Source organism: Mixophyes fleayi, chromosome 2 (genome assembly GCF_038048845.1).
Source record: "Mixophyes fleayi isolate aMixFle1 chromosome 2, aMixFle1.hap1, whole genome shotgun sequence".
Classification (NCBI taxonomy): domain Eukaryota; kingdom Metazoa; phylum Chordata; class Amphibia; order Anura; family Limnodynastidae; genus Mixophyes; species Mixophyes fleayi.
Window position 1 is genome coordinate 313,354,098 of NC_134403.1, and position 13,132 is coordinate 313,367,229.

Genomic DNA, 13,132 nt, shown 5'->3' on the forward strand with positions numbered 1-13,132 from the left:
GTGAAAGGGCGTACGCATCCACTACACGTGGCAGCAACAGTAATTGGTCTTTTACCATACATTCGCACAAACACGCATACTTATAAAATAGTACACATTAATGGTAGTTGCAACACATAGTCAGTTATGTCGAAATATAGTAGTATTTATATGTTATATCAGAGTTACATGCATATTAGTGAAATACACGGAACGGGTTGAAGGAATCACATCATGAGTGGTATCATAATGAACCTTGTTACATATCCTACTGTTTGGTTCACTCTGCGAGGGAATCGTAGAGTGCATACACAAGTTATGAATGATAGTCTTAAGTAGTTCATAATTCCCTAAGGAATCTTGGCGGGAAGAGCAGAGCATACCCCCTGCAGAGATGACCCCCTCCTTTGGATTCCTTAGGATGAACCAGCCAATGATTGACAACCCCTTGGACATTCCTGAGACCTGGACCAATAGATGCAAGCTATACCATCTTCATTGTATTACTGTATTTGATTGTGTATATAAGCAGCAGCTTGTGATCCAGTGTGCAGACATCTTGTCCCCAGACTTCAGGATTGAATGACTGCACTGGATCCAGAACGCCTGCGATAAGTAACGGCTGTATTTACTATTACTTCGCTTGAGCATATTATTCTACTTATTGCGAATAAATCTTTGTGCGTTGGAAACACAAATCGAGGTTCGACAATCGTTATTGGTTAGCGACAATACGCACATAACAATTTTGGGGGCTCGTGAGCTTTGGAGGTTTCGTTGCCGATGATACGCAAGACCAACGGGTTTCGGTTCCTCAACAAAGGGTGGAGACGCATCATAAACGGGTAAGAACGCATTGTGTTCAAAACCTGAATTTTACTCTGTGTTGTGAAACCGAATGTCCCTTTTGCATTATCTAGGGCACGCTAACTAGAACCTAGGGACAAAAGAGAAAACTGTTTCTTTTTTCTGTCATTGTGCGTTTTAACTGTATTGCATTGCTTAGCGTATGTGTATTTCCTGCTGTGCGTACGCGAACTTCCGGTAGATTTGCCACGTGGTTAAACAATCGTTTTGATAGTGTTTTTACATGTATAGTATAATTACTTGTGAAAGCCTCTGAGATATTATTACTGTTGTTGGGAACTTTTGATTTTCTGCGCAGAAAAGGGTTTATAGTGTGTGATGTTGTAACGTAGATACACTGTTCATTATTCATTGTGCTCAGTTGCTGTCTGACGAGGCGGATTGCCCAACTGAAGGACGGTATACAGGGCAGGTATACCGAATGTGAAAACCGGGTTTTCGCAAAGCGCTACCAATAGATCGCAAGGTTTGCTAATAATTAGTATTGGTAGGCAGTGCGATCTAACCGCATCTTTAGTGCGAATTGGTGAAGCAGCTAGGAGGAATTATATTGGAAAGGCTGGTTGATTGTATCGACTTTGTTCTCTCAGTTATAATAAACTCAACAGATTTTTGTGGTTGAGCCAGGGTATCGAGGAGCTGATAGCCCTTGGGGCCCACAGTGATATTTCTGTATTAGGGATCCTCGCCTGGTGCGAGAAAAGCGAGTGAACGCGGCTAAAGGAAATACGTTCACCGAGCATTAGAGATCTCTAGCTGTGATTATAGCAACAGAGTTGGAATTGTTAGCCGGAAGGAACAGAGCATTGCGGTGTGTCTGTGTTCCGGGTAGAAGGTATATTGTTCAACATGGGTGCTAAGCATACGCTAGAGATGGTCAGTGTACTGCCAAAGGAAGGCCCTATTGGTTCAGCGAGGTTTCTCATGTGTAAGAAATATGGTGCATACGCAACTGTGTATTGTGAAACGTGGGTCAAGATGACCAAAGATTGTGATAGGCCTTTCCCAACAATAGGAAGTTTTAATGCAGAGGTACTTAATACTGTAAAAGATAAAGTATGGTTGATCAAGTCAACGAAAAAGAGAAATAGACATAATGATTGTTTAAAATTGTGGCAAATGGAAGGTAACACGTGGCAGAGCAGCGAATGCAAACCGGAAGTAGGCATGGCGTGTCTTCCTCCCAATACTAACATACAAAAGTTCATTGAAGATTGTTTGTTGGAGGAAGATGACACCTTGACTGATGAGATTAACCAAAAGAATATAGAACAAATTATCAAACACTTAGCCATCTATTTTCCAGTAGTAGTAAATTGGAGTAAGATTTATACCATTAAACAAAAGGATAGTGAAACAGCAGCAGATTACTTCACTAGAGCTATAGCAGCGATAACACGGTTTACTGGGATATCCAACATAAGTGAGGACCCACATCACAGAGAGGTAGCTGTGGATGGCCTTAGAGAAAATTTAAAGACGAGAGTACAAACCACATTACCTAATTGGAGAGGCGTCACGGTAGATTCTCTTAGGGAGTCTGCTGTGGAGCATGACAAAAACCTTTTTAGAAAAAGGGAAGAGAAAAGTGATAGGTTAATGACGGTAAGTATACAGGCTCTAGAAGGGGTGCATACACGACCACCAGCATACAACCCATATAACAAGAAACCTAAAGTGATCAGGTGTTTCAACTGTAACGAGGAAGGACATTACATGAGAGATTGTAAAAAGGAAGGACTCAATACACAGAGGGGAGGGTCACATAGATATCCTCCAAGGAGGGATTCACATAGACTAGAAGACTAACATCTACCCGCGCATATTACAGCAGCAAATGCTGCGCGGGAAATCAATAGTCAGCGCTAGGGGTCAGGTCATATCTGTAGTCTACAGCCAGTGAGGTTAACTGAGAGTCAGAGTGAAGAACCAACAATGATAGTTGACATAGCTGGTAGGAAACAAACCTTTCTTGTAGATACAGGGGCGGCCCAATCTGTTATAACCTCTCCTTTCAATCTACAGGTGACCAGTAAAACCATTCCAGCTATGGGGGTAACGGGAAAAGTGTTACATTATCCTCTAACTAAAACCGCTGAAGTTACTATCGGGCCTCTGCATACTAAGCTTTCGTTTCTCTTGGCTGCAGCGGCTCCTACTAACTTGCTAGGGAGAGACTTGCTATGTAAAATGGGATGTGTCATATACTGTACTTCAGATGGTGTGTTCCTAGATATACCCGAGAAGGTCGCACATGAGGTACAGGATATATTGGACACCCCTCAAAGGTTAATGTTACACTCTGTTATAGAACACAGTCCATCTCAAGTAAAGGGGATGTTGCTGGAAATACCAGGTTCCCTATGGACCAGAGATGGACAGGACACTGGACTGATGGCAAATGTAGCCCCTGTCATGGTCAATCTAAAATGTGGTAGGATAGCTCCAAAAATCCCACAGAATCCATTAAAACCGGAGGTGGAACTAGGGGTATATCCTGTTATTGAGAGGCTGTTACAACAAGGGATTTTAATTCGTACAGCCAGTGCAGCAAATAGTCCCATTTTCCCTGTGAAGAAGAATGGGGGGAGGGGCTATAGATTAGTCCAGGACTTAAGGGGAATTAATAAAGTTGTTGAGAGCCAATTCCCCGTAGTGCCGAATCCAGCTGTCATCCTCATGCAGATTCCACCGTCTGCCAGTCATTTTAATGTCATTGATCTATGTTCTGCTTTCTTCTCAGTCCCTCTTCACCCTGACTGCCAATACCTTTTTGCATTCTCCTACAGGGGAGTGCAATACACATGGACCAGACTACCCCAGGGGTTCATTGACAGTCCCAGTATTTTCTCCCAAGCCTTACATGACTGTTTGCAATCCTTTCAACCCCACAATGGGTCTGTTCTAATTCAATATGTGGACGATTTGTTGTTGTGCTCTGATTCTTTTATGTCATGTTTACATGATACTAAATTGTTGTTGCTTCATCTTTCACAAACAGGGCACAAGGTGGCAAAGGATAAATTACAGCCATGTCAGACTAAGGTCAAATATTTAGGACACTGCCTCACTAAGGGGCTAAGACACCTGACAACCGACAGAATTGAAGCCATACAACACATGACTCTGCCGCAGAGCCAGAAGCAGATTCGTACTTTCTTAGGGATGTGTGGATACTGTAGATCCTGGATCCCAGGTTTTTCTATTCTGGCATTACCATTGCAGGAGCTAGTCTCTTCCTCAAAACCAGAACGTGTTGTACACACAGAAGAGTCAGAGCAAGGGTTCTTTAATCTTAAAGATAGTCTGACGAGAGCACCTGCATTGGGAATACCTGATTATGAAAAGCCTTTTGAGCTATTTTGTACAGAAGCTGATGGTTGTGCAGCAGGTGTCCTCGCACAGAAACATGGTGACGCTAGCAGACCGGTAGCATACTACAGTGCACAATTAGACAATGTGGCAAGATCACTCCCAACATGTCTCAGAAGTGTAGCAGCAACGGCTCTTCTGGTGAGTAAGAGCGAGGACGTAGTATTAGGACATAATTCAACTATCTATACACCCCATGCTGTATCAGCTCTGTTAAATTCAGCCATAACCAGACATGTTTCTTCAGCTAGATTCACAAAGTGGGAACTAGCCCTGATGGCACCCTCAAACATCACCATCAAACGATGTAGCACCTTAAATCCAGCTACATACCTTCCATATGTGTCTCTAGAGACACAAAGGGTGGGAGGTGAGGAGACCCTGGTTGATGATGAGTTAGGCAAGAATACTGACACGCATGATTGTATGGAACACCTGAATCAGACCTTTACTGCAAGGTCCAACATACGTGACACCCCTTAGAAAATGTAGATTTTACGTTTTATACAGACAGAAGTTGCCATAGACAGACAGAGACAGGAGAGCTATGTACTGGTTACGCTGTTGTAGACGATCAGGATGTGGTAGAAGCTGAACCCCTTGGTCCACCTCACTCAGCCCAGGTGGCGGAACTAGTAGCACTAAGGAGAGCGTGTGAATTGGCAGAGGGTAAATCAGCCAATATATATACTGACTCTAGGTACGCCTTCGGGGTAGTGCACGATTTTGGGGCCCTTTGGCGTCTTAGAAACTTTACGACAGCAGCAGGTACACCAGTGGCACACTCACAACACATAAAAGGACTTCTGACAGCGATACAGTTACCCAGAACAGTAGCCGTCATAAAGTGCAAAGCCCATACCTTTGAAGAAGACCCAGTGTCATTGGGCAACAACAGGGCAGAAGAAGCTGCTAAATGGGCAGCAGGGCAACCTATGACTGTATCGACCGAGACTATGATGGTTTTTCAGACATTAGACATGCAGAAATTAATTGAAATGCAAGATTTGTGTTCCCTGCAGGAAAAGGCGGTCTGGAAGGCGAAGGGATGTGGTCGAGTCCTCAGGACTCTGAAGGGATGGACAAGGTAAGCCTGTAGCTCCCCGAACATACTATCCAAGCCTGGCTGAAGCAGCACACGGCCTGACTCACCTGGGTAAAGAAGGTATGTGCAAACTGGTGAGAGCATACTGGTGTTCTCCCGGATTTTCCTCTCAGGCTGGTAAGAAAGCAATGTCATGTCTTACTTGTTTGAGGAAAAATGTTGGGAAAACTATTCCAACTGAGCCATCCCACATCCCTCCTACAGACGGACCTTTCCAGGTAATACAAATTGACTATATCCAATTACCACCGTGCAGGAATCTAAAGTATGTGTTAGTGTGTATTGATGTGTTTTCCAGTTGGGTAGAAGCATATCCGGCAGCCACTAATACTGCTGTGTTCACTGCAAAGAAAATTGTACAAGACTTTGTGTGTAGGTTCGGTATCCCTAGAATCATTGAAAGTGATAGGGGTACCCATTTTACTGGTGATATCTTCCAAAATATGTGTAAACTCATGGGAATCAGTAGCAGACTTCACATCCCTTACCGACCACAAGCCAGTGGTAAGGTGGAGAGAGTAAACGGTACTATAAAGAACAAGCTGGGTAAGATAATGGCTGAAACTGGGTTGGCATGGCCTGAGGCTTTGCCATTGGTCCTCCATAGCATTCGAACCACTCCTAGACCTCCTCTTAATCTGTCCCCCTTTGAGATACTGTTCGGACGACAACCTCATTTGATCGTGAGTCTACAAGACGACTTGAAGTGTAATAATGAAGTGACTGTACAATATCTTATAAGAATGAGTAGACAGCTAAAACAACAACAAAAACTAAAAATGCTGTCACCTGGTATGCCAGAAACGAACTGTCATGATGTTGAACCTGGAGACTATGTTATGATCCGCAATTTCTTACGTTCAGGTTGTTTAACAGACCGTTGGGAAGGCCCGTACCAAGTGCTGCTGACCAGTACTACATCACTGAAGGTCGCAGAGAGAGACACTTGGGTCCATTCCACCCACTGCAGGAGAGTCCATAATCCGGAGAAAGTGCAAGATAAAACTAAGACCGACGACACAGAGCTGTCACTTGTGAGCGTGTTCCGGGAGACCCAAAGCCTGCAGTCGAGACACCTGAACCAGAGACGTTGCCTCAGAACTATCTTTCCAGCGATGGAGTGGCGGTTTTTGTTTTTCTTTTGTTCCAGGATTTTCCTTGTTTTTACTCTTTCTAGGACATTCTATTTTTGTGAAGGAGGATGGAGGACGGAGGAGAGTTCTGGGAGTGATACGGATGATATGGAGGCAGAAGAAAAGTTAATAGGATATCCTGAGCAGCCCATTATCAAACTTGGTCCAGGGGTTATGAAAAGGTCTGCTAGCTCAGGAACTCGGAGGCAGTGTGAGGGGCTATTGTCTGATGAGTATTGTATCTGCAAGTTCTGCGACTCCCTAGTTGAAGAGAGATGCATCCAACGATGCCAGTCCCCCAGTACTCTGAATATAGGCGGGCATCCTTTGGAGGATTATCACTCCCTGGTGGGTAAGGTGCTAGACCAAACCGAGTGTTGGGTGTGCTCTCACGTGCCTCAAGGGCAGCATAATATAGGACTAGTGCCATTCCCTCTAAACATATCTGAAGTACTCGAATTGAGGGGTGGCAGGCCCATAGACGGGAGGTACAATAACACTAGGTCCCCTAGTCTGACGCTTCGACAATACTCCATAGGCAGATCTTTGCTGTGCCTAAACATATCTCATGAAAGCGCCTGGAGAATTGGGAGGCTGACCTATCAGATCAGACAATGGCTCGCCACACTCATTTTAGAGGGAGACTCACAAGGTCACTACTAGGCAGGAATGTTGATGGAAGTCACAGATTAGGGCGTATAACCAAACATAAGAAGGTATCCATTGGAAAAGTCTCTACAGATAAATGTAAAAATGTCATTAATGCTGACACGTGTCTAGAACAAATGGAGACACTGGGCATGGGTAGTTTTATCAAAACTCTGTGTGATATAATTCATGGGCATATTGCTCCTTATGTTCTCCCTGATGATGTGTATTTTGTTTGTGGGAGGAAAGCTTATTCCTGGGTGACTCCGAGTTCCAAGGGCTTGTGTTTCTTAGCTAAACTGGTTCCTGAAATCATGACTATTACTCATGAAGAAATGGTTGGTATTCACAAGACTACATCACCACCATACATACACACACAGTATGAACACCGTGGCAAGAGAAATATGATTCCTGGTGAGGAACCCATAGCTACAAAATTGATTAGTGAAACTGCTGGTTTCCAAGTTATGGTTGCTCTAGAACTCGCCAGGACCGCTCGGGGAACATTAAACTTTAAATATATCCAAGACCTAGCCAAATTAATAGATAATATCACTGAGATGTATGATGACACTTTCAGGTATACTGGAAGGGAGCTACAAGGGTACAAGAAGGAGTTGGTGCAACATAGACTGGTACTAAATTATCTCACCTCTATTACTGGTGGGTACTGTGTGACACTGGCCACCCAGTTCGGTGTCAAATGTTGCACGTACATTACTAATAATACGGATGACCCTAAAGAGGTTATAGACCTGAAGATGGATGAAATTTTGCAGCTGAAATGGGAATTTCGAAAGAGCCATAATTCTTCGTTATATGAGGTTGGGGAAAAGGTGACGGGTTGGTTCTCATGGTTGAACCCTGTGAAATGGTTCTCCGGTCTGGGGGAGTGGGTACAGGAAATGGTTGCTAGTGTAGGTAAGCTCATTCTCCTTATACTGGGTATCATCTTAGCAATTGCTTTAGTTGTCAAATGTGTTCCTACTGTGTTGAAGTGTGGAAAACGGTCTCATAGGAGTAACACTGAGAAAGAGACTGAAAGGGTATTACCAGATACCGAGATCATGGTCTGTGAAGAAGCATTGTATAAACCTGAACTTGAAACGTGATTGGGTGATAGTTTAGTACACTATTAAAGGGTGGAACTGTCGAAGTCAGCAAATTCGATAAAGTCATTTCAATTAAAGTCTAGCGAACTTGGTTGTCTTTGTCTAAATAGATGCGTACGGTACGCTATGACGTACCAGGGCACACTGCGGCGTGAAAGGGCGTACGCATCCACTACACGTGGCAGCAACAGTAATTGGTCTTTTACCATACATTCGCACAAACACGCATACTTATAAAATAGTACACATTAATGGTAGTTGCAACACATAGTCAGTTATGTCGAAATATAGTAGTATTTATATGTTATATCAGAGTTCAGGGCCGGACTGGCCATCTGGCACTTCTGGCAAATGCCAGAAGGGCCGATGGCAGTGTGGGCCGGTCCGGCTCCCTGCGATCCCCCTATTAAATTATATTAAATAATTTTTTTTAGCCCCGGTGGAGCCGTCATGATGTCACACGTCATGACGGCTCAGTGGGCTGGCCCGGCTCCCGCGCTGTAATAAAAAAATACACTTACCATAAGCAGATTTCAAGAATCCACTGTGCGCCCTCTACAGCCAGTCCTACACGCCCGCGCGTGACGTCACATCGCGCGGCCGCGTAAGACTGGCTGTAGAGGGCGCACAGTGGATTCCCGGAGGCTGCTGAGGTAAGTGTATTTTTTATTTTCTCAGGGAAAATGGTGCTGGGGGGGAGAGGAAGAGCACCCGACAATGTGTGCAGGATGGGGGGGGAGAGGACCCAAAACTGTGTGCAGGGGGGGAGAAGAGGACCCAAAACTGTGTGCAGGGGGGGGAGAAGAGGACCCAAAACTGTGTGCAGTGGGGGGGGGGGGAGAAGAGGTCCCAAAACTGTGTGATGGGGGGGAGAAGAGGACCCAAAACTGTGTGCAGGGGGAGGGGGAGAAGAGGACCCAAAACTGTGTGCAGGGGGAGGGGGGGAGAAGAGGACCCAAAACTGTGTGCAGTGGGGGGGAGGGGAGAAGAGGACCCAAAACTGTGTGCAGTGGGGGGGGGAGAAGAGGTCCCAAAACTGTGTGATGGGGGGGAGAAGAGGACCCAAAACTGTGTGCAGGGGGAGGGGGAGAAGAGGACCCAAAACTGTGTGCAGGGGGAGGGGGAGAAGAGGACCCAAAACTGTGTGCAGGGGGAGGGGGAGAAGAGGACCCAAAACTGTGTGCAGGGGGAGGGGGAGAAGAGGACCCAAAACTGTGTGCAGGGGGAGGGGGAGAAGAGGACCCAAAACTGTGTGCAGGGGGAGGGGGAGAAGAGGACCCAAAACTGTGTGCAGGGGGGGGGGGAGAAGGGGACCCAAACCTGTGTGCAGGGGGAGGGGAGAAGAGGACCCAAAACTGTGTGCAGGGGGGGGGGGGAGAAGAGGACCCAAAAATGTGCGCAGGGGGAGGGGGAGAAGAGGACCCAAAACTGTGTGGAGGGGGAGAAGAGGACCCAAAACTGTGTGCAGGGGGAGAAGAGGACCCAAAACTGTGTGCAGGGGGCGGGGAGAAGAGGACCCAAAAATGTGCGCAGGTGTGGGGAAAAGGACCCAAAAATGTGTGCAGGTGTGGGGAAAAGGACCAAAAAATGTGTGGGGGGGGGGGGGAGAGGACCCAAAAATGTGTGCATGTGTGGGGAAAAGGACCCAAAAATTAGTGCAGGGGGGGGGGGAGAGGACCCAAAAATGTGTGCATGTGTGGGGAAAATAACCCAAAAATGTGTGCAGGTGTGGGGAAAAGGACCCAAAAAAAGGGGCTGAAAATGTCTGCGGGGGAGGGGCTGAAAATGTCTGCAGGGGGGGTAAGAGGGGCTGAAAATGCCTACAGGGTTAATGAAATGTCTTGCGTGGTATTTAACAAATAGAGCAGCTTTGGGGGGCATGATAACTTTTTTTGCGTGGCAGTTACATGGCTGCTCTCTAGTCTCAGCTATCACTAGAATATTAATTACCAGTAAGATGGGGCTGGTAGAGGTAAATATTTTATTGATGTTCAGATATTACTTATATATGCCTGTACAATGGGGTAGTGTTATCTGTCCATAATGGAGTGTTTTGTTTTTTTTAATTAAAGAGCCTAATCATTCAGGGTTTGTTAACATTTTGCAATACAGTAAAATTTTTGCATTTTCAATACAGGACTCCAAATTTCCAGAAGCCAGCGAGAAGACAACAAAGCAGCAAGAGAGATGAGCAAGAACAGGTAAGAGATAACAGCGCAATCAATCTAAATTTGAATGCTGGAGAATATTTCAGAGTATTCCTATACATTGGGGGGGGCAGGGGTAGGGAGGTGCTGTTGGTGTATTTGCCTACGGTGACCGAAACCCTTAATCAGGCCCTGGGTTTTCTGTAGTCGTTTTATGTTTTCGCACACAGTATGCTTCTGTAATTCAAGCAAACTGATTTGCACAACAAGGGAATAGATCAGGCTGGGCAGAAGACAAAGTGTGATACACAAGTTTGTGCTGCTGCTTAACATGTTGGACTGCACCAGCAACGCCACTTCATCGTGCAACAATATTGCGCATGGAGCCCACAGCAGGTGGGCCTGTGTGTTTTGAAATGCCAGGGCTGAATTTTAGTCCCAGTCCGGCCCTGTCAGAGTTACATGCATATTAGTGAAATACACGGAACCGGTTGAAGGAATCACATCATGAGTGGTATCATAATGAACCTTGTTACATATCCTACTGTTTGGTTCACTCTGCGAGGGAATCGTAGAGTGCATACACAAGTTATAAATGATAGGGAATTATGAACTACTTAAGACTAAGGAATCTTGGCGGGAAGAGCAGAGCATACCCCCTGCAGAGATGACCCCCTCCTTTGGATTCCTTAGGATGAACCAGCCAATGATTGACAACCCCTTGGACATTCCTGAGACCTGGACCAATAGATGCAAGCTATACCATCTTCATTGTATTACTGTATTTGATTCTGTATATAAGCAGCAGCTTGTGATCCAGTGTGCAGACATCTTGTCCCCAGACTTCAGGATTGAATGACTGCACTGGATCCAGAGCGCCTGCGATAAGTAACGGCTGTATTTACTATTACTTCGCTTAAGCATATTATTCTACTTATTGCGAATAAATCTTTGTGCGTTGGAAACACAAATCGAGGTTCGACAATCGTTATTGGTTAGCGACAATACGCACATAACAAAACGATACAGAGAAGATTAGCATGGCTCCTGCGCAAGGATGACACGCAAATTCGTGAAGCGTTCCATATTTTAGCCAACCTGCGACGGGCCGAAAGGAAATCCTTTACAAGGCAACAGCATTTGCATTGTTCAGTGTTCTAAAGGGTTCTACACCCAATGGGAGTTAAGCTTTCACTCTCCCTAAGTTCAATGGGGAGGCACATGGCAGGATATATAAACCTTGGGGCTTTGCTGTTTGAGTGTGCTTGCTTCGGCAGCACATATACTAAAATTGGAACGATACAGAGAAGATTAGCATGGCCCCTGTGCAAGGATGACACGCAAATTCGTGAAGCGGTCCATATTTTACCCAACCTGCGACGGGCCAAAAGGAAATCCTTCACAAGGCAACAGCATTTGCATTGTTCAGTGTTCTAAAGGGTTTTACACCCAATGGGAGTTAAGCTTTCACTCTTCCTAAGTTCAATGGGGAGGCACATGGCGGGATATATAAACCTTGGGGCTTAGCTGCTTGAGTCTGCTTGCTTCGGCAGCACATATACTAAAATTGGAACGATACAGAGAAGATTAGCATGGCCCCTGCGCAAGGATGACACGCAAATTCGTGAAGCGTTCCATATTTTAGCCAACCTGCGACGGGCCGAAAGGAAATCCTTCACAAGGCAACAGCATACCTGTAGATGGTGGGGCGCGAAACTCCAAAGGAAAGGCCGAATCGGACAACCCTTGCATCACACAGTCAGAGAGGACAAATGAGGCATCTCTTTCCGGTTGACTCTGTGCTTCCACTTACCCTGAGAAAACTATGTTGTCATCTTCCCTGTTCTGTCGGGAGAGAGGAGCCATTTTAATCTCGGACACTCCCTGCCTAATTTCTCCACCTTCTTGTCCTCTTTTAGAAAGGTTTTTGACGAGCCAGGAAGGGTCTCCAATGCCGCTGCTGGGTTGTTGCGTCTCCGCCAAGGGAACCAGACCGTGGGTCAGTATGCTGTACATTTCAGAACCATGGCCTCAGAACTCCATTGGAACAATGAGGCTCTTGTGGCTACATTCTGGCAGGGTCTTTCGGATCGGATCAAAGACGAGCTGGTGTCTCAAGAACTCCCTGCATCTTTGGATGATCTCATCTCCCTCCGCGTTAAGATTGACCTATGTTTCAAGGAGCGTAATTCTGAGAAGGAACAGTCTCGACGCAGTATGATCCGTTTAGCTCCTAACTTCCAAACACCTGTTCTTCCGCCTGAGGAACCAATGCAATTGGGAAGGATCCGCCTATCGGCCGAAGAGAGAGAGAGGAGATTTCGTAATAAGTTATGTTTATATTGTGGAGCGAGCGGTCAACTTCTGAACTCTTGTTCCAAACGTCTGGGAAACGACAAGGCCTGACGTGTCCGGGAGCAGTATCGTTGGGCCTCCTTTCTTAGTCTCCCTCAATCCATTATAATAATGATTGTCTCACCATCCCTATTTCATTACAGTCAGGACATCATACCTTTTCTCAGTCAGCCCTCCTAGACTCCGGGGCTGCAGGGAACTTCATTTCTGCCGCCTTGGTAAGGCAATTCTCCATTCCCACGCAAGCATTGAAACAACCTATCTCCCTTTTAGCCATCGATGGGGGAAGAATTCCTGAAGGATCCATCCTTGTACGCACCACTCCTCTTCTTCTTCAGATTGGAGCACTCCAACAGGAGAGTATCTCCTTCTTTGTGATTCACAAATCTACCAATCCAGTCATCCTTGGAC

The 13,132-nt window shown here is 45.7% G+C and overlaps 3 non-coding genes across 3 annotated transcripts; all 3 read left to right on the forward strand.

The window, feature by feature from the left end:
- Positions 1–11,355: 11,355 nt before the first annotated feature.
- LOC142141831 (U6 spliceosomal RNA) lies at positions 11,356–11,458 on the forward strand. The gene has a single exon (XR_012688870.1). It is a non-coding gene; the product is annotated as a U6 spliceosomal RNA (small nuclear RNA).
- A 169-nt stretch (positions 11,459–11,627) lies between these two features.
- LOC142141790 (U6 spliceosomal RNA) lies at positions 11,628–11,734 on the forward strand. The gene has a single exon (XR_012688835.1). It is a non-coding gene; the product is annotated as a U6 spliceosomal RNA (small nuclear RNA).
- A 173-nt stretch (positions 11,735–11,907) lies between these two features.
- Positions 11,908–12,010, forward strand: LOC142141807 (U6 spliceosomal RNA). The gene has a single exon (XR_012688850.1). It is a non-coding gene; the product is annotated as a U6 spliceosomal RNA (small nuclear RNA).
- Positions 12,011–13,132: the final 1,122 nt, after the last annotated feature.